The following is a 22,215-nucleotide window of genomic DNA, read 5'->3' as shown; positions in this document are numbered from 1 at the left end:
GAAGACTCAAGGTCCCTCTTCTAGAGAGGAGAGAGACCGCATGGATCAGATCCCTTATGCCTCAGCCATAGGATCTATCATGTACGACATGCTATGTACTCGTCCTGATGTCTCGTATGCTTTGAGCATGACGAGCAGATACCAGTCAGATCAAGCTGAAAGTCACTAGATAGCGGTCAAAAATATTCTTAAGTACTTAAGAAGGATTAAAGAATATTTCTTGATATATGGAGGCAATGATGATCTAGCTGTAAAGGGTTATAGTGATGCCAGCTTCCAGACCGAACAGGATAACTATCGATCGCAGTCAGGGTTCGTGTTTTGCATTAATGGTGGTGCTGTGAGCTGGAAGAGTTCGAAGCAGGACATAGTAGCTGATTCTACGATAGAGGCCGAGTACATTGCTGCATCAGAGGTAGCAAAGGAGGCAGTTTGGATCCGCAAGTTCATCACTGAACTTGGGGTGGTTCCCAGTATCGCTGACCCTATTGAGCTCTACTATGACAACAATGGAGCTATAGCACAAGCGAAGGAACCTCGCTCACACCAGCGGACCAAACACATACTACAGCGCTTCCATCTCATTCAAGAGATTATCGAGAGAGGAGATGTGAAGATATGCAGAGTACCTACAGAGGCTAACATCGCAGATCCCTTAACCAAGGCTTTGGTACAGAGGAAGCATGATGGTCACACTAGGTCATTGGGGCTTAGAGCCTACACTGATTGGCACTAGTACTAGTGGGAGATTGTTAGTTAGAGCCCTAGAGCCAATCATTTGATGATTGTATTATGGACTTGTTGTATCATATTCTTATATAAATAAAGGTATTTGTTTTTGGTTATTATACTTACTTGTATTGGTGCCAAATAAACTAAGTATAATAGTGTCCTTGAGTAGAAGGTTCTCACCTATATCAATCGGTTAGTTGAACCCATAGTGAGATGATATAGGGAACACTAATCTTAATCATTCCTAGTTGAACCCATTGTGACTCTTGGTATCCCATAGAGGTTACAAACCACATAAGTGTGGTCGGCCACTTTATTTTTGGATGAAGAGTTTTTCATTTGTGAAGTAACTCCATCTTCTTCTTCCTCTAGGTTTTCCTTCTGACTCTCCCTCTCCTCCATTACTGATCTCTAAGGTTGCTACCACATCCTTAGAGGTTCTTCTCCATCTCTTTCTTGTGTGGATACATATAGAGAAGTGTCTACTTTGACACTTTCGAGATCCGGCGAACCGAGGACAAGCGGGATTGCGAAGGGTTTCAGATCAAGGGTATATTCCTTCTCCTTTGTAGATCTACTGTTGATCGAGGTTTAGAAACTCGTACTCATATTGTTTTTGATATTTTAATCTTCGCACGGATCCGGTGGCGGGGGTTTCGGGGTTTCCGCGACGCGAAAAAGCGGTTTTAATGGCTCGAAAAACCCAACATGTCAATTATATGACCTAAGCGACAGTGCCAAAGATAGGTTTGGTTCATTTCATTTCATTTGATTTGAACCTTTTGGTATTTATGTTATAGATGGGGTTCTCTAAGTCTAGAATATAGAGTTCGTTAATCAGAGGTGCACTACAATAGAACATATCATTTAAATAAACTGAACAACATTTGTTCTTTATTATAAATTAAAAGCCTTTCTTTTCCAAATAAGAAACTGATATAATGTTCTTAGTAAGAGCAGACACATAACAACAATCATCTAATTCTAATACATGCTTAGAGGGCAGAGATAGAGAATAAGTCCTTACAGCAACAGCAGCAACCCGTGCTGTCACGACCCGGGGGAGTCACTGTCCGAAGAAATTTCGATAGCATCTCCCCATTATGGCGGACAATCTGAAACTTTCTACATCACCATATACCTCAGCCACATGCGGCTGGAATAATAACAATAATAAACAAACAATAACACAGACATCCACGCAGTTTATACCAATTTTAGCCACTGGCTGACACAACCACGCAGTTAAATAGTAATGATAAGAAGACTTAAAATCCACCCTACTCAACTACACCCATAAAGCTCAAAACCGATGTCCTACTCCACTACACTCATAAAACACAAATCACAACGAACTTGTCTCTTCTGCCCTCTAGGCAGGCATGTAGTAAAACAAATCCAATAAAACTCATTGGCAATATGAATCCATACAAGATCCAAATGTATCAACACAAACAAGTCCAAACATAGTCTAAAACAAGAAAACCACTAGATCATCACACGTCCTCGTGGACTGCAGGGGACTAGCGACTGGAACTCTCTGGACAGCATCAACCTGAAAATAACAACGGAGGAGGGTATGAGTCCAACACTCAGCGGGTATCAACTGATATGCATAATAAAGAAAATAACAGACAGCACTAATTATGCGTAAAGTGTCCTGATACAAGAAGGATAAATGCAACTGAAACAAAATAGGAGAAAACTGTACTAACCAGGACCAAGGTATAAGTACAACAGGGTCGTCAGACCAGACCGAGAGTGTCATAACTCCTGTATGCATGTCAATCATATGCATCCATATAAATACAGCAAGTAAATGCAGCAAACACAAGCAATAAATGCATCATGCATATGATGCAAATGTCATGGTCACCCCTGACGCCAGTCAGTCATCTCACACACAATGGTGAGACCGAGTGGGTAGGGCTGTGACAACCGTGCACTCTGACATCACTCCCCTGATGAGTGACCGAGTGGACGGGATGCTGTCGGAGTACACCTATCCTCCTACCCCAAATCATAAATGGGGGAGCTCAATGCTCTCATCTCTCCCGGTACACGATTACGGGGAGGAATCTCTGCCGGCTACCACGCTGCGTCACACTACCCATGAGCGGACCAACAGAGCTAAACATAGTTCAACCGCCTGCCGGCTACCACGTTGCTACACTAAACCAGCAGAGCCAAACAGAGCAGAACTGTCTGCCGGCTACCACTCTGAGTCACCAGACCAACGGAGCCAAACAGCAGAACTATCACACACCTGTCTGATCTACCACTGACCCATGAGTGGTGGTGTGTATGGATACATGTAACTGGCGATGTGCTCGACAATAATGGAGTAGACTACGGCACAGCATGCAATCATGCAAGATGATGCATGACACTAAACATTGCAATATCATGAATAGCATAACAAGATCCATATATAAATATAAAATGTGTACCACAGGACAATGTATCAAATGAAAGGTACACAGATCAGATAGGGTATCAAATAAACCCTAGGTCCTGAACATAATATATAATATGGTTGTGTCACTACCTCTATAAGCATGTATGATCAGGTAATACTAACATGATGTGCATAACAATAAACAAACAAGCATATAATAGGTCGGGTAGTGATCAACCGAAGCAAATGAGAAACATAATCATTGCTATATGTTAAAAACAATATTATGCATATCAAAAGACATAAAGTCAAAGTACCTGTCTCCAAATCGAAAAGGTCCAATCCGATAATCGAGATACTCGTCTCGCGTCAAACTCCTGTGTTATCAAACAAAAGGTCTAGTTTAGCTAGATCTATTATAGAACAATTAGCCAAACTAAATTCTAATCCAATTAAGAAGTTCTAAATTGGATCCAACTAATCAACCCAACACAATTAACGAACCCTAATTAATTAAAATCAGTGGGTCCACTAGGGTTAGTTCCTTAACCCTAATCATCCTAGCATAAAGATTAACCTAACAAACGGAATATCACTCACCTGAGTTGAATGCCTCAGTCGAATCTCACAGCCACTAGTTTGTACTGATATCAAAGAGTTGCTGGCTGGAATGTTAGCTGCTGGAAACAAAACAAACAAACCAAATCAACCATTTTCCTTCCAAACCATGTTCCAAAACATAACCATTACCTCTACGGTGGCAGTCCTTGTGTCTAACTGAGACACACTTCACCAACTCGTAACCTAGATTAGCAGCAAGGAAAAGATCAAGTTCAAGAGTGGAGATATTGCCAAATAATAACCTAATTCCAACCAAGTTACCTTCTTCCTCTCTACTGGTCAGAGGCGATCAAGAATCCGGCGACGGTACCAGTGCACGGGTGCTGGCAGTGGATCGGCAGTGGCACGACAGCAACACTAGGGCACAAGGTCGGCGGCAGTGCTCGGGTGTCATCGAAAAGAAGGCGTCGACGGAAGATCTAGGGCACGAGGCAGCTTGGGAAGGAGGTGAAGGTGAGGTCGGCGTCGTGGGCAGAAGGTCGGCGCTAGGACACAGGCGACGACGGCCGGCACTAGGGTTTGAAAGTGCGGCGTCAGCTGGGGAAAGAAAAGGATCGGCTCACGGCAAGGGGCTACGGCAGAGAAGGGCTTCAACAGTGGCGAGAAGTGGCTGTCTAGGGAGGAAAGAAGAAGTTGAGAAGAGGAGGAGAAGGCGCCGGTTAGGTCGGTTATTGCAGGGATCGGGCGAAGCCTCGGGCACACAGCGTCGAAGGAGAAACGGGGGAGAAAAAAATGAGGAAATAGAAAATAAAGAAAAGAAAAGAAAAGGAAATAAAGAAAATCAACATTTACCCGCTAAAACGGGGTAGCGTAAACAGGCTTTTCCCGGCCCCGTTTTTATCCCCGTTAACTCGTCCGTACGAGCTCCGAAAAATTTCTAAAAATTCCAGAAAATTCCCCTATTATTATTCTTTATTTTCTGGTATTTTACATTCTCTCCCACTAATCAAAATTTGGTCCCCAAATTTCGTTATCTACCATCAGCAAGTACTAACAATAGACAAAAAGTATAAATGTTGAACGGTAAACTAAATCACATACCTCAAGTGAAAAGATGGGGGGTATCGAGCTTGGATCAAAAAAATAGATTACAACATTGTCAACAAAGACAATGGAAACCGATCCAAACAACCTAGGAATACCGAAATCATCGAGTCCATGAAAACATCTAGGACTTTGTAAGCCTAAATAGTAAAACCTAGAACTCATAATGCCCGTACAACAGACATACTCAACTATAAGATCCCCAACAACAAGCCTGAAATCTAATCACCAACAATATAAATCACCAAAGAATAAATCCTCCAGTGTGAGAGCAACGCTCCATCTCAGAAAATTCCACATATGTGGGAGCAACGCTCTACCACAAGAAATCCATAAATACCGCTAGAGCATTGGTAAGCCCAAATGACATTACCAAAAACTCATAATGGCCGGAATGTGACCACCCTCGTCTGGCAAACAACTGTGGCATGATATGCTGACAAACTGTCCATGCCAAGTATAATATCAAAATTGACCATTTCCAATACTAAAAGATCTACCGTAAGTATCAGGTTGCCAAAATCTAACGGGCAACCTCTGACCTCTTGGGTGACGTCCATGGTGTCGCCGGAGGGTAGAGAGACGGTCAGTCGCTGCAATCTGAAAGTGGGTAATCTACCAATCTCCTGCATAAAAGTACGAGATATAAAAGAATGCGAGATAATGTACAATTAAGGGAACCAAACTATGTAGTTACCCATACAAGTTTTAGCCATTACTCTTTGTAAAATTGTTATGCACATCTTTTATCTCACAACTAAATTTTCAGCATGGTAAGCATGAAACAATTTCCAACAGTACTTTAACTTAGCTTATAGGATACCCACATGATACACTTTATAAAACAAAACTCTAACTTAGTAAACATAAGGAAATTCACAATAGAACTTCAACATAGCATAATGGATAGTGACCTGAGACAATAGCAGCTGTGCACAATTACTAAAACAATACTACTTTCCATTATACCAATCTGCCCAGTAAACAAGGATTTTATTGTCCCAAGGAACATCCACGATGGACCAATCAACCTCCTCTACTTTGTTCATAAATTTCGAACCCATCATAAGAAGCCAACACCCAAAACAACCTTTGGACTTCCCTATCATTAAGCTCTCAAAATCACAAACATCAACACGAACAAAATTTCTACACAAATCATAGCACATCCACCATTTCTGTCCAAAACCGCAACCCTTTAAGCATGAATGCAAATCAAATAGGAAAAGAAAACAACTAAATCCTTACCATCTAAATCTGAAGTTCAACACCGTTAACTACATCAAGAACAAAAGAAGAAAACCCACGTCTATACAAGATCACTAGGAAGCATCACCAAATTGTAAATCCATACCAAATTTCAGAATTCGCCAAGAACCACTCAAATGCAGAATTTCCTCACCACTTTCTAGACATACACCATAATCATCAAAGAAATTCGACATCTGATCCCAATAAATCATCACCAAAACCATACCCAAACCAAATACCCACCGAAGACCTCTCCAACCACCAAATTAAACAACAATCAGAATCCCTTGAGAGCCAACATGCAGAAACAACAACTGAGTTGGTCAAGACTAAATCCATTTCAAAGATCGATGCTATTAAGGTGGAGTGGCATGTAAAAGAAGTAAGGTGAATCCACATTCTTTCTCACTCAGCTAAGTGAAGGTTCAAATAATATATTACCTCATACTTCCATCATGATCATTCTAATATTTTTCATTGTCTAACCTCATATTTATTTGATTATAACTCAGATATTACTACAAGTATAACAATCATAAATAAACATCATTCCTATTTGTTGTCATGAGATGTTCCGTCGTTGTCCAGTCCCCAAATTGACCTCGAAATTCCATACAAGAAAATCACCGGAAATCCATATAAATCCGAAACGAAAGTCTGAAACATAACATAATGGGAATCTGTGCTAATCCGAAATAAATACCCGATTTGACTCGCAAACCCGACTAACCCAAAAATCCAGAATACCAATAAGCAGATCCCCAAATTGACCTCAGAATTCCGTACAAGAAAATCACCGAAAATCCATATATATCTGAAACGGAAGTCTGAAACATAACATAATGCAAATCCGTGCTAATCCGAAATAAATACCCGATTTGACTCGCAAACCCGGCTAACCCAAAAATCCAGAACACCAATAAGCAGATATCATAACTAACTCTAATATCAATACCAATAAATTGGTATCAAATAAATCTCGAAATCTGTAACACAATATACAAACAAGAATCGCCGACATGGGGCTCTGATACCACTAAATTTGTATCAGGTTATCCCAAATATCCAAAATATGAAAACAAAGGATCGTATAACCGTGCTCTGATACCATATAAATTGGTATCAGATAAATCTCGAAAATCCAGAACACATAGCAAGTATCGTATACCTGCTCTGATACCACTAAAATGTCACGCCCCGGGGGAGTCACTGTCCAAAGAAATTTCAGCAACATCTCCTCTGTACGGCAGATAATCTGAAACTTTCTACATCACCATATACCTCAGCCACATGCGGCTGTAATAATAACAATAATAAACAAACAATAACATAGACATCCATGGAGATTATATCAATTTCAGCCTCTGGCTGACACAACCACGCAGTTAAATAGTAATGATAAGAAGACTCAAAATCCACCCAACTCAACTACACCCATAAAGCTCAAAACCGATGTCCTACTCCACTACACTCATAAAACACAAATCACAACAAACTTACCTCTTCTGCCCTCTAGGCAGGCATGTAATAAAACAAATCCAATAAAACTCATAGGCAATATGAATCCATACAAGATCCAAATGTCTCAACACAAATAAGTCCAAACATAGTTTAAAACAAGAAAACCACAAGATCATCACACGTCCTCGTGGACTGCAGGAGACTAGCGACTGGAACTCTCTGGACAGCATCAACCTGAAAATAACAACGGAGGAGGGTATGAGTCCAACACTCAGCGAGTATCAACTGATATGCATAATAAAGAAAATAACAGACAACACTAATCATGCGTACAATCTCTTGATACAAGAAGGATAAATGCAACTGAAACAAAACAGGAGAAAACTGTACTAACCAGGACCAAGGTATAAGTACAACAGGGTCGTCAGACTAGACTGAGAGTGTCATAACTCCTGTATGCATGTCAATCATATGCATCCATATAAATGCAGCAAGTAAATGCAGCAAACACAAGCAATAAATGCATCATGCATATGATGCAAATGTCATGGTCACCCCTGACACCAGTTAGTCATCTCACACACATGGTGAGACCGAGTGGGTAGGGTTGTGACAACCGTGCACTCTGACATCACTACCCCTGATGAGTGACCGAGTGGACGGGATGCTGCCGGAGTACACCTATCCTCCTACCCCAAATCCTAAATGGGGGAGCTCAATGCTCTCATCTCCTGGTACACGATGACGGGGAGGAATCTCTGTCGGCTATCATGCTGCGTCACACTACCCATGAGCGGACCAACGGAGCCAAACAGAGTCCAACCGCCTGCCGGCTACCACGCTGCTACACTAAACCAGCGGAGCCAAACAAAGCAGAACTGTCTGCCGGCTACCACGCTAAGTCACCAGACCAACGGAGCCAAACAGTAGAACTGTCACACACCTGTCTGATCTACCACTAACCCATGAGTGGTGGTGTGTACGGATACATGTAACTAGCGATGTGCTCGACAATAATGGAGCAGACTATTGCACAGCATGCAATCATGCAAGATGATGCATAACACTAAACATGGCAATATCATGAACAGCATAACAAGATCCATATATAAATATAAAATGTGTACCACAGGACAATGTATCAAATGAAAGGTACACAGATCAGATAGGGTATCAAATAAATCATAGGTCCTGAACATAATATATAACATGGTTGTGTCACTACCTCTATAAGCATGTATGATCAGGTAATACTAACATGATGTGCATAACAGTAAACAAACAAGCATATAACAGGTCCGGTAGTGAACAACCGAAGCAAATGAGAAACATAATCATTGCTATATGTTAAAAACATTATTATGCATATCAAAAGACATAAAGTCAAAGTACCCGCCTCCAAATCGAAAAGGTCCAATCCAATAATCGAGATACTCGTCTCGCGTCAAACTCCTGTGTTATCAAACAAAAGGTCTAGTTTAGCTAATTCTATCATACAACAATTAGCCAAACTAAATTCTAATCCAATTAAGAAGTTCTAAATTGGATCCAGCTAATCAACCCAACACAATTAACGAACCCTAATTAAATAAAATCAGTGGGTCCACTAGGGTTAGTTCCTTAACCCTAATCATCCTAGCATAAAGATTAACCTAACAAACGGAATATCACTTACCTGAGTTGAATGCCTCAGTCGAATCTCACAGCCACTAGTTTGTACTGATATCAAAGAGTTGCTGGCTGGAATTTCTGCCGTTGGGGAATGTTAGCTAATGGAAACAAAACAAACAAACCAAATCAACCATTTTCCTTCCAAAACATAACCATTACCTCTACGGTGGCAGTCCTTGTGTCTAACTGAGACACCCCTCACCAACTCGTAACCTAGATTAGCAGCAAGGAAAAGATCAAGTTCAAGAGTGGAGATTACTGCCAAATAATAACCTAATTCTAACCAAGCTACCTTCTTCCTCTCTACTGGTCAGAGGCGATCAAGAATCCAGCGATAGTACCAATGCACGGGTGCTGGCAGTGGATCGGCAGTGGCACGACAACAACGCTAGGGCACAAGGTCGGCGGCAGTGCTCAGGTGTCACCGAAAAGAAGGCATCGACGGAAGATCTATGGCGAGAAGTGGTTGTCGAGGGAGGAAAGAGGAAGAAGTTGAGAATAGGAGGAGAAGGCGCCGGTTAGGGCGGTTAGGGTAGGGATCGGGCGAAGCCTCGGGTACATGGCGTTGAAGGAGAAACGGGGGAGAAAAAAATGAGGAAATAGAAAATAAAGAAAAGAATTGGAAATAAAGAAAATCAACATTTCCTCGCTAAAACAGGGTAGCGTAAACTGGCTTTTCCCGGTCCCTTTTTTATCCCCGTTAACTCGTCTGTACGAGCTCCGAAAAATTCCCGAAAAATTTTTAAATATTCCAGAAAATTTTCCTATTATTATTCTCTATTTTTCGGTATTTTACACGTGCTCCATTACTTACGCGTAGGTCCACCTCACCCTTTGTCAATGTTCTGCTATTTTTCAGCGCTTGCACAATAGTACAAATGTGAGAAGCACATACGGTATCTAATACCCATGATGAAGAAATAGATAGATTGACTTGTATAACATATATACCTGAAGTGGAAGTCTCACTTCTCTTCTTCTTAAGATCTTCCAGGTACACTTTGCAGATCCTATTCCAGTGCCCGGTCTGACTGCAGTGGAAGCAATAACATCCTTGGCAACCCCTCCTTTGGGTTTCAATGTCTTGCCTTTGCCCTTGGCTTGCGACTTTCCCTTACCTTTAGGCTTGCCCTTGCCTTTGTGTCTTTGCACCATCAAAATGGAGTTGGGCTTTGTTGGGTTTTTCAGGCCGTGAAAACCACTTTTTCGCGTCGCGGAAACCCCGAAACCCCGCCACCGGATCCGTGGCAAGAATAAAAATTTCAAAAAACATTATGAGTACGAGTTTACAAACTCTAGATCTACATTAGAGTGCGAGTTTTACCCTTGATGCGTGTCTTTCGCAAATCCCGCTCGTCCAAGGTGCCAGATCTCAAGTTGTCAAGGTAGACAACTCTCTATGCGTATCCACACGAACAAAGAGGGAGAAAAACCAAACTAAAGTGTGCTAGCACCTTAGTAGGGTTCGGCCAAGGTGAAGAGGGAGAGCAAGAAGAGAGAGCTCTAGGAGGAAGAAGATGAGAGTTACTTCACAAATGAAAAAAAAACTCCCCATGCAATTGATGTGGCCGACCACATTAAGAGGAGTTGTAACCTCCATGGAATGCCAAGAGTCACAACTCTTGGTAACTCCCATGAGGCGGCATCCCACTTAAGCAATCATGATGATGTGGAGCATTATCATTGGTCCACTCAATGCCAACTCACCAATGAGGTGGCATAAAGTCATGTCAAACTTGACTCTTCATCTTCCTCTCAAGTCAAGTCAAACTTGACTTAATCTCTCTCATGGTTGATCTAATCCAACCATTTAATTCAAGCTAATTTAATATAATGAATTGAATCATTTAATTAAATTGATTCAATGAGTCCTAATCTAAATTAGACTCATTCAACACATGAATCAACTTGAGTCCAACTCAATTAGCCCAATTAGGATTACTCTTAATCCAATTTGATTCATCACATGAATCTAATTCTCTTGGTTCAACATATGAACCTAATCTCCATCTAATTGTCCTTAGTGTGTGACCCAATAGGTTCTTGTAACGTTGGCAATGCCCCTAAACCCATTTAGGAGCATAAGTAATGAGCGTTATCTAGCAACACATCATTACTACCCAAGTTACAAGAATGTTGAGATCTAGTATCACCTTGTGACTACTAATTGTGACTCCTCACAATATATGACAAGTGTCCTTCTATCCTAGACATCTAGATTGATCAATGTGAGGCATAGATTGTGTCATCCTCTGACCAATCTAAATCTTGATCTCCAAGTAGACTCACTAAATCAAATGAGCTCAATATCTCATATTGACTCATTTGGGTATCGACATACACTTCGTGGTCTCACTCTATCAAGAATATCAATGTCACACCCGTCATATCGGAGGCATAGATCTCATCTACATCACTCACATCCCTCTACATAATTAGTTACATACCCAGTAATCGCCTTTATAGTCCACCCGGTTACGGGTGACGTTTGACGAAACCAAAGTACATAACTCCTTATGTAGGAATCCATGGTGACTTCAGATCCAAGGACTAGTAGTCATACTAATAGCCACATGAGAAAGTATATGACACCAATATAACGATCCATGATACTTTCTCATGGCAGGTCATTCAGTATACATTCTCCAATGCATACTCATGTGTCAACTTGATATCTCTATATCTATGACTTGTGAGATCAAGTCATCGAGTTGACCTACATGCTAGTCTTATTGCATTAACATTGTCCCTAAATGTTAACACTCGACTAAGAAAGATTAGGAGTAGTGTTCCCTATATCATCTCACTATCGGTTCAACTAACCGATTGATATAGGTGAGAACCTTCTACTCAATGACGCAATTATACTTAGTTTATTTGGCATCAATACAAGTAAGTATAATAACCAAAAACAAATGTTTTTATTTATATAAGAATATGATACAACAAGTCCATAATACAATCATCAAATGATTGGCTCTAGGGTTCTAACTAACAATATCCCACTAGCACTGGTGTCAATCAGTGTTGGCTCTAAGACCCAATGACCTAGTGTGACCATCATGCTTCCTCTGTGCTAAAGCCATAGTCAAGAGATCTGTGATGTTAGCCTCTGTAGGTACTCTGCATATCTTCACATCTCCTATTTCGATAATCTCTTGAATGAGATGGAAGCGCCGTAGTATGTGTTTGGTCCGCTGGTGTGAGCGAGGTTCCTTCGCCTATGCTATAGCTCTATTGTTGTCACAATAGAGCTCAATAGGGTCAGCGATACTGGGAACCACCCCAAGTTCAGTGATGAACTTGCGGATCCAAACTGCCTCCTTTGTTGCCTCTGATGCAGCAATGTACTCGGCCTCTGTCGTAGAATCAGCTACTGTGTCCTGCTTCGAACTCTTCCAGCTCACAGCACCACCATTTATGTAAAATACGAACCCTGACTGCGATCTATAATCATCCTGGTCGGTCTAGAAGCTAGCATCACTGTAACCCTTTACAGCTAGCTCATCATTGCCTCAATATATCAAGAAATATTCTTTAGTCCCTCTTAAGTACTTAAGAATGTTCTTGACAGCTATCGAGTGACTTTCACCTGGATCTGACTGGTATCTGCTCGTCATGCTCAAAGCATACGAGACATCAGGTCGAGTACATAGCATGGCGTACATGATAGATCCTATGGCTGAGGCATAAGGGATCTGATCCATGCGGTCTCTCTCCTCTCTAGAAGAGGGACCTTGAGTCTTCGAAAGACTCACGCTATGTGACATCGGCAGAAATCCCTTCTTGGAGTTCTACATGACAAACCGAAGGAGTACCTTGTCAATATACGTACTCTGACTTAGGCCAAGCAATCTCTTAGATCTATCTGTATAGATCTGTATCCCTAGAATGCGGGATGCTTCACCTAAGTCCTTCATTGAGAAACATGTCCCTAGCCAAGTCTTGACAGATTATAGCAAAGGGATGTCTTTCCCAATGAGTAGTATTTCATCCACACACAATATGAGGAAGACAACTATGTCCCATACAACCTTCTTGTAGACACAAGGTTCATCTTCATTTTTGATGAAACCAAACTATTTGATTGCATCATCGAATCGAAGATTCCAGCTCCGAGAAGCTTGCTTTAGTCCATAAATGGACCTATGCAGCTTGCATACTCTGCTAGTATGCTGTGGATCTACAAAACCCTCAGGTTGTGTCATGTACACATCCTCAAGCAGGTTTACATTCAGAAACGTGGTTTTGACATCCATCTGCCATATCTCATAGTCATGGTATGCTGCAATAGTAAGCATGATCCGAATGGAGTTAAACATCGCTACTGGAGAAAAGGTTTCATCATAGTCAATACCATGAATCTGCTTGAAACCTTTAGCTACCAAGAGACCCTTATAGATAAATCCATTCATGTCAGTCTTTCTCTTAAAGACCCACTTACACCCAATGGGTTTTACCCCTTCAGGTGGATCAACCAAAGTCCATACTTGGTTGATGTACATGGATTTCATCTCGGATCTCATGGCCTCTAGCCATTTCTCGGAATCTGGTCTCATCACAGCTTCCTGATAGGTGGTAGGCTCATCCTCTATGAGCACAACATCATCATGGTCAGACAAGAGAAATGAGCATCTCTCAGACTGACGACGTACCCTATCAGACCTGCGAAGAGGTATGTCTACTTGAACTGTTGTTGTTCCTCAACTCTTTGTGGAACAACATCATCCACAACATTTTGTGGTTCCAGTTCAACTTCCATCGAGGCTTCAGTGCTATGGTCCGCATCTTGAACTTCTTCAAGATCGAACGTACTCCCACTAGTCTTTCTAGAAACAAAGTCCCTTTCCAAAACTACCTTGTGCTGACTGGAAATGTAGAAGTAATATCCCTTATTTTCCTTGGGATATCCAATAAAGTAGTACTTGTCGGATTTGGGTCCTAACTTGTCTGAGACTTGACGTCGAACGTCAGCCTCACAACCCCAAATCCTCATGAAAGACACCTGGGCATCTCTCCCAGTCCATATCCTATATGGTGTCTTTATCACGGCCTTGGATGGAACTCGGTTGAGTATAAAAGCTGCAGTGTCTAGAGCATAGCCCCAAAGGAATGTCGGAAGATCTGTGTGACTCATCATAGATCGTACCATATCTAATAGGGTACGATTCCTCCTTTTGGATACACCATTCCACTGTGGTGTTCCGGGAGGAGTGAGTTGGGATAGAATCCCACACCCAGCTAGGTCGTCACGAAACTCATGGCTAAGGTAGTCTCCACCTCGATCTGATCGAAGTATCTTAATACTCTTGCCAAGCTAGTTCTGTACTTCATTCTTGAATTCTTTAAACTTTTCAAAAGATTCAGACTTATGTGTCATCAAGTACACATAACCATATCAACTGAAGTCATCAGTAAATGTGATGAAGTACCTATAACTGCCGCTAGCAGCGACATTGAAAGGGTCACATACATCACTTTGTATAAGACCTAACAAGTCAGTCGCTCTCTCACTGTGTCCACTAAATGGAGTCTTGGTCATCTTGCCTAGTAGGTATGACTTGCACGTCTCATAAGATTCAAAATTAAATGAGTTCAGCAAACCATCCTTATGGAGCTGGGATAAGTGCTTGTCATTTATATTACCTAAGCGACAGTGTCAGAGATAGGTTTGGTTCATGTCATTTGACTTGAACCTCTTGGTATTTATGTTATAGATAGGGCTTTCAAGGTCTAGAATGTAGAGTCCGTTTATCAGAGGTGCACTATAATAGAATATATCTTTTAAATAAACAGAACAATATTTGTCCTTAATTATAAAAGAGAAATCTTTCTTGTCCAAACAAGAAACTGAAATTATGTTCTTAGTTAATGCAGGCACATAACAACAATCATCCAACTCTAATACAAGCCCAGAGGGCAGAAATACAAAATAAGTCCCTACAGCAACAGCAGCAACCCGTGCTTCAGTGCCTACGCGTAGGTCCACCTCGCCCTTCGCCAATGCCCTGCTATTTCTCAGTGCATGCACATTAGTACAAATGTGAGATGCACATTCGGTATCTAATACCCATGATGAAGAAATAGATAGATTGACTTCTATAGCATATATCTGAAATGGATGTCTCACTTCGCTTCTTCTTAAGATCTTCCTGGTATACTTTGCAATTCCTCTTCCAGTGCCCGGTCTGACCGCAGTGGAAGCAGATAGAATCCTTGGCGACCCCTCCTTTAGGCTTCAGTGCCTTACCTTTGCCCTTGGCTTGGGACTTTCCTTTGCCTTTGGGCTTACCCTTGCCCTTGTGTTTATGAACCATCAGAACAGAGTGGGGCTTTGCCTTCTTAAGGTTCAGCTTAGCAGTTCTTAACATGCTAAGCAGCTCGGGCAGTGGCTTGTCAATTTCGTTCATATTGTAGTTTAGAACAAACTGACTATAGCTATCCGGCAAGGATTGCAAGATCAGGTCAGTGGCCAGCTCTTGGCCAAGCGGGCATCCCAACCTCTGTAGGTTTTCTATGCACCCAATCATTTTGAGTACATATGGGCCTACGGGAGCCCCATCTGACATCTTGCACTGAAACAGCGCCCTTGAGATCTCAAATCTCTCATGCCTCGCTTGTCCTTGATACAGTAGAGGAAGATGTTCAACCATATCGTAAGCGCCCATTAACTCGTGTTGCTTCTGAAGCTCAGAGTTCATGGTCGCGAGCATTAGACAGGACACATCTAATGTGTCATCTTGATGCTTCTTGTAAGCATCTTTGTCTGCTCGCGTGGCATTGGCAGGAGGAGCCTCCGGAATGGGCTACTCCAGAACATACAGTTTACGTTCCTGGGTGAGAATTATTCTCAAGTTCCTGTACCAGTCTAGGAAATTTACTCCGTTAAGCTTGTCCTTCTCAAGGACAGAATGCAGGGAGAAAGAGTTTGTATTCGACGTCATGGTTACCTACAACAGAAAAATGCAGAAAGTAAATATCATATTCTTTTAAATCATTTAATTAGACCTTTAACTAAATGATGCTCCCACTGAATTCTATAATTCATGTGGGACAAGATCCACATCACATACTATCCCTTGAGTTAGCTTTGGCTAATACGCCCAAGATTTAGTATGATCAGTAGGTAACGATTTACCAATTACATCTCTATGCAACTCTTGTTTATAAGATCATTATCCGCAGTTATATTAAAACTTGAGTTAGTTTTGGCTAATACGCCCAAGAATTAATATAAATGTGATTTATGTTCTATCTTTCCAACCATTGGAAGAATGCCTATAGTTGTACTCGATCCAACCGAGTTAACTAGGAATACTCAATCTAATTAAGTTTGTATTCACCCATGCGTTGATAAGCGGGACCAAGATTGTCCCTCCGTACCTTACCAAGATAATATGTGTTGCTCTGCTTTGGCAGATTCAACACACATGTGATCGAGGTATTGATAGATATCACAGCACGGTAGGCATTAGAGTTGACGCGATTTAGATCTAATCTAATCGTCGATGTTTATCAAATACGCGATATATCTAATGTAATCGAAAGGGTGCATCTTGTACATGATTTAGATCTAATCTAATCGTTAGTCACTAATTAATTACTAATCATGCATCACATACACACAAGCAATAAATTAAATTTATTTGTGATTAGTCATGGCCCTACTACGATCTTCTCAAGCCAATGAGAAGATCGGATGGTCAACCTAAGGTCAACAGCTTCTCAAGCTTTTCCCTTTGACCACCTTGTGTTGCTCGCGCCCTCCTCGTAACTTTCTCTCGTGTGGACCTTCCACAGCTCCAATTTTGTACATTACAATTTTGAAACTCGAGTTACATTCGAGTCTAAACTAATTTTACAACAAGAATAAATGGAGAAAAAGCACGACGCGCAGGTCGCGTATCAAATATACAGCACACACAACACAAGCGCGCAGGCCGTAATATGAATTACAACACATATCCAATCAGATTGGGTCGTTTTGGGTCATGACCATCACAAATTATATATAATTATAAATTATGTAATTTTCATAATTTTCTATAATTTTAATACTAATTTTTACAATTTTTACGAGTAAAATTTCCCGGCGGACCCGTTTAGCGATTTTCGGGCACAATCGTGGAACGAATCCCCTTGCGGGGCCAGGGGCAGCGCCCCTACCTGCGATCTAACCATTGCGAGTGTCCCTAAGTGATCCTACAGCGCCTTAGTCTGCTGTCCCAAAAAAGTTTTGGGGCGAAACCTTGCCGTTTCGGAAAAATCTTCTCGGTAGTCGAAGCCTACAAGTGTCGAAACACTTGTGCTTCGCTTCTACGAGAAAAATACCCATAAAAACTCTAAAAATCATAAAATTACAGAATGTTACAGAATCTATATTTTTCATAAAAATATAAACTAAACTCGTACAAGTCTTCGCACGTGGCTCTGATACCACTGTTGGGTTTTTCAGGCCGCGAAAACTGCTTTTTCGCGTCGCGGAAATCCCGAAACCCCGCCATCTGATCCGTGCGAAGAATAAAAATTTCGAAAAACATTACGAGTACGAGTTTACAAACTCTAGATCTACATTAAAGTGCGAGTTTTACCTTTGATGCGTGCCTTTAGCGAATCCCGCTCGTCCAAGGTGTCGGATCTCAAGTTGTCAAGGTAGACAACTATCTATGTGTATCCACACGAACAAAGAGGGAGAAAAACCCAAACTAAAGTGTACTAGCACCTTAATAGGGTTTGACCAAGGTGAAGAGGGAGAGCAAGAAGAGAGAGCTCTAGGAGGAAGAAGATGAGAGTTACTTCACAAATGAAAAAAAAAAACTCCCTATGCAATTGATGTGGCCGGCCACATTAAGAGGAGTTGTAACCTCCATGGAATGCCAAGAGTCACAACTCTTGGTAACTCCCATGAGGTGGCATCCCACTTAAGCAATCATGATGATGTGGAGCATCATCATTGGCCCACTCAATGCCAACTCACCAATGAAGTGGCATAAAGTCAAGTCAAACTTGACTCTTCATCTTCCTCTCAAGTCAAGTCAAACTTGACTTAATCTCTCTCATGGTTGATCTAATCCAACCATTTAATTCAAGTCAATTTAATATAATGAATTGAATCATTTAATTAAATTGATTCAATGAGTCATAATCTAAATTAGACCCATTGAACACATGAATCAACTTGAGTCCAACTCAATTAGCCCAATTAGGATTACTCTTAATCCAATTTGATTCATCACATGAATCTAATCCTATTGGTTCATCATATGAACCTAATCTCCATCTAATTGTCCTTAGTGTGTGACCCTATAGATTCTTGTAACGTTGGCAATGCCCCTAAACCCATTTAGGAGCATAAGTAATGAGCGGTATTTAGCAACACATCATTACTACCCAAGTTACAAGAATGTTGAGATCCAACATCACCTTGTGACTATTAATTGTAACTCCTCACAATATATGAAAAGTGTCCTTCTATCCTAGACATCTAGATTGATCAATGTGAGGCATAGACCGTGTCATCCTCTGACCAATCTAAATCTTGAACTCCAAGTAGACTCACTCTAATCAAATGAGCTCAATATCTCATATTGACTCATTTGGGTATGGTCATGCACTTAGTGGTCTGACTCTATTAAGAATAATGATGTCACTCCCGTCATATAAGAGGGATAGATCCCATCTACATCACTCACATCCCTCTGCATAATTCGTTACATACCCAATAATCGCCTTTATAGTCCACCCTGTTACGGGTGACGTTTGACGAAACCAAAGTACATAACTCCTTATGTAGGAATCCATGGTGACTTCAGGTCCAAGGACTAGTAGTCATACTAATAGCCACATGAGAAAGTATATGACACTCATATAACGATCTATGATACTTTCTCATGGCGGGTCATTCAGTATACATTCTCCAATACATACCCATGTGTCAACTTGATATCTCTATATCCATGACTTGTGAGATCAAGTCATCGAGTTGACCTACATGCTAGTCTTATTGCATTAACATTGTCCCTGAATGTTAACACTCGACTAGGAATGATTAAGAGTAGTATTCCCTATATCATCTCACTTTCGGTTCAAATAACCGATTGATATAGGTGAGAACCTTCTACTCAAGGACACTATTATACTTAGTTTATTTGTCATCAATACAAATAAGTATAATAACCAAAACAAATGCCTTTATTTATATAAGAATATGATACAACAAGTCTATAATACAATCATCAAATGATTGGCTCTAGGGCTCTAACTAACAGGCTTAACCTTCTTAAGGTTGAGCTCAGCAGTTCTTAAGATACTCAGAAGCTCAGGTAGTGGCTTGTCAATTTCGTTCATGTTGAATTCATGACAAATTGACTGTAGCTCTCTGGCAAGAATTGCAACATCAAGTCAGTGGGCAGCTCTTGGCCAAGTGGGAATCCCAACCTCTGTAGGTTTTCTATGTACCCAATCATCTTGAGTACATATGGGCCTACGGGAGTCCCATCTTGCATCTTGCACTAAAACAGTGCCTTAGAGATCTCGAATCTCTCGTGCCTAGCTTGTCCTTGATATAGTTGACGATGATGTTCAACCATATTATAAGCACCCATCAACTCGTGTTGCTTCTGAAGCTCAGAGCTCATAGTCGCGAGCATGAGACATGACACATCTAATGCGTCATCTTGATGCTTCTTATAAGAATCTCGGTCAGCTCGCGTGGCAGTGGCAGGAGGTGCCTCGAGAATAGGCTGCTCCAGGACGTACAGTTTTCGTTCCTGTGTGAGAACTATTCTCAGATTCCTGTACCAGTCCAGGAAGTTAGCTCCATTGAGCTTGTCCTTATCGAGGATAGAACGCAGGGAGAAGGAGTTCGTGTTTGACAACATGACAATCTATAACAGAAAAATACAAAAAATAAATATCATATTCCAATTATCATTTAATTAGACCTTTAATTAAACGATGCTCCCACTGAATTATAGAACTTTTGTAGAATCAAGTCAGGGATGTGGTCAGACCACACTTACTAGATTCAAACCAACTAGCTATAATTTTTGTGGGACAAGATCCACATCATACTACGCCTTGAGTTAGTTTTGGCTAAATCGCCCAAGACTTACTATGATCGGTAGGTAACTAATTATCAATTACATCTCTATGCAACTCTTGTTTATAGGATCAAGATCCGCATATATATTAAAACTTGAGTCAGCTTTGGCTAAATCGCCTAAGATTTAATATAAATATGATTTTGTCCTATCTTCCAACTATTGGATAATACCTACAGTTAAATCTAATTTAACTAGTTATACTCAATCTAATTGAGTTTGTCGTCACTCATGCGTTGATAGGCGGGACCAAGATTGTCCCTCCGCACCCTACCAAGATAATATGCGTTGCTCTGCTTTGGCAGATTCAACAACAACATGTGATCGAGGTAGTGATGGGTATCACGGCATGATAGGCATTTTGAGTTGACATGATTTAGATCTAATCTAATCGTTAATGTGTATCATATACGCGATTTAGATCTAATCGAATCGTTAAAGCACTAATTAATTACTCTACTCTAGCATGCATCACATACACACACAAGCAATTAATTAAATTGTGATTAGTCATGGCCCTACTACGATCTTCTCAAGCCAATGAGAAAATCGGATGGTCAACTTAGGGTCAACAGCTTCTCCAAGCTCCTCCCTTTGACCACCATGTGTTGCTCGCACCCTCCTCGTAACTCCTCCTCGAGTGGACCTTCCACCGCTTCAATTTTTGTACATTATAAATTTGAAACTCGAGTTACATTCGAGTCTAAACTATTTACAACAGGTATATAAAATAAAGGAAGGCACGACGCGCAGGTCGCGATCATATACAATACGCACAAACACACAAAATGACACGCAGACCATATTATGAATTACAACACATTTTGTCCAATCTTATTGGGTATTTGGGCCATGACCATCGCAAAAATTATACATAATTCTAAATTATGTAATTTCCATAATTTATGTAATTTTACTACTGATTTTTATGATTTTACGAGTCGCAACTTCCCGACGGTCCCGTATAGCAATTTTCGGGTGTGATCGCTGGACAATGCCCCTTGCGGGGTTAGGGGCAGCGCCCCTTCTCGCGATATGAGTCTCACGAGTGTCCTACGACGATCTTACAGCACCTTGACCCGCTGTCCCAAAATATTTTGGGCGAGACCTTGCCGTTTTGGAAGGTGTTTCTCGGTAGTCGAAGCATACAAGTGATCAAACACTTGTTGCTTCGCTTCTACGAGAAAAATACCCATAAAATACATAAAAATCGTAATTTTACATAAACTTACAGATCTGTAATTTTTTATAAAAATTAAAATAAAAACAAGTACATGTTCGCATGTGGCTCTGATACCACTGTTAGGTCTTTCAGGCCGCAAAAACCGCTTTTTGCGTTGCGGAAAATCCGAAATCCCATGCTACCAGATCCATACGAATATTAAATTTTCATGTACGTGTTTTCTAATCCTAGATCTACATGTTTAGGAGTTTATACCTTTGATGCGAAGCCCTTCGCTTATCCCACTCGTCCAAGAACATGTCGGATCTCAAGGGTGTCAAGTGAACACCCCTCTATGTGTATCCACACGAACAATTCGGTGAAGAAGAAACCTTAGAGTGTGCTAGCACTCTTTAAGGGTTTCGGCCAAGGAGGAGGAGGGGGAGAGAAGAAGAAGAAAGGAGGAATAATAATGATCGATTATTAAATAAGAGTAAAAAAAATGGCATAACTATTTTCATCTAATGAAAATACTTAATGCTCAATAACATCATTAATGAGCCTTAATGAATATTTAATGAATATTCATTCTTTATTAAATGACCATTTTGAAACTCATTCGAAATTTGAATTTAAAATTCAAATTGAATTCCATTTATCATTGAATTCAAAATTCAATGAATATCATCATTACGCCTCACTTGAGTCTAACTCAAGTCTAGCCTCACTTGAGTCTAACTCAAGTCTAACTCAATCGAGTCTTACTTAATTAA

Source organism: Zingiber officinale, chromosome 7A (genome assembly GCF_018446385.1).
Source record: "Zingiber officinale cultivar Zhangliang chromosome 7A, Zo_v1.1, whole genome shotgun sequence".
NCBI lineage: Eukaryota > Viridiplantae > Streptophyta > Magnoliopsida > Zingiberales > Zingiberaceae > Zingiber > Zingiber officinale.
The sequence above is the reverse complement of the archived record's forward strand: the minus strand, read 5'-3'. Positions refer to the sequence as shown.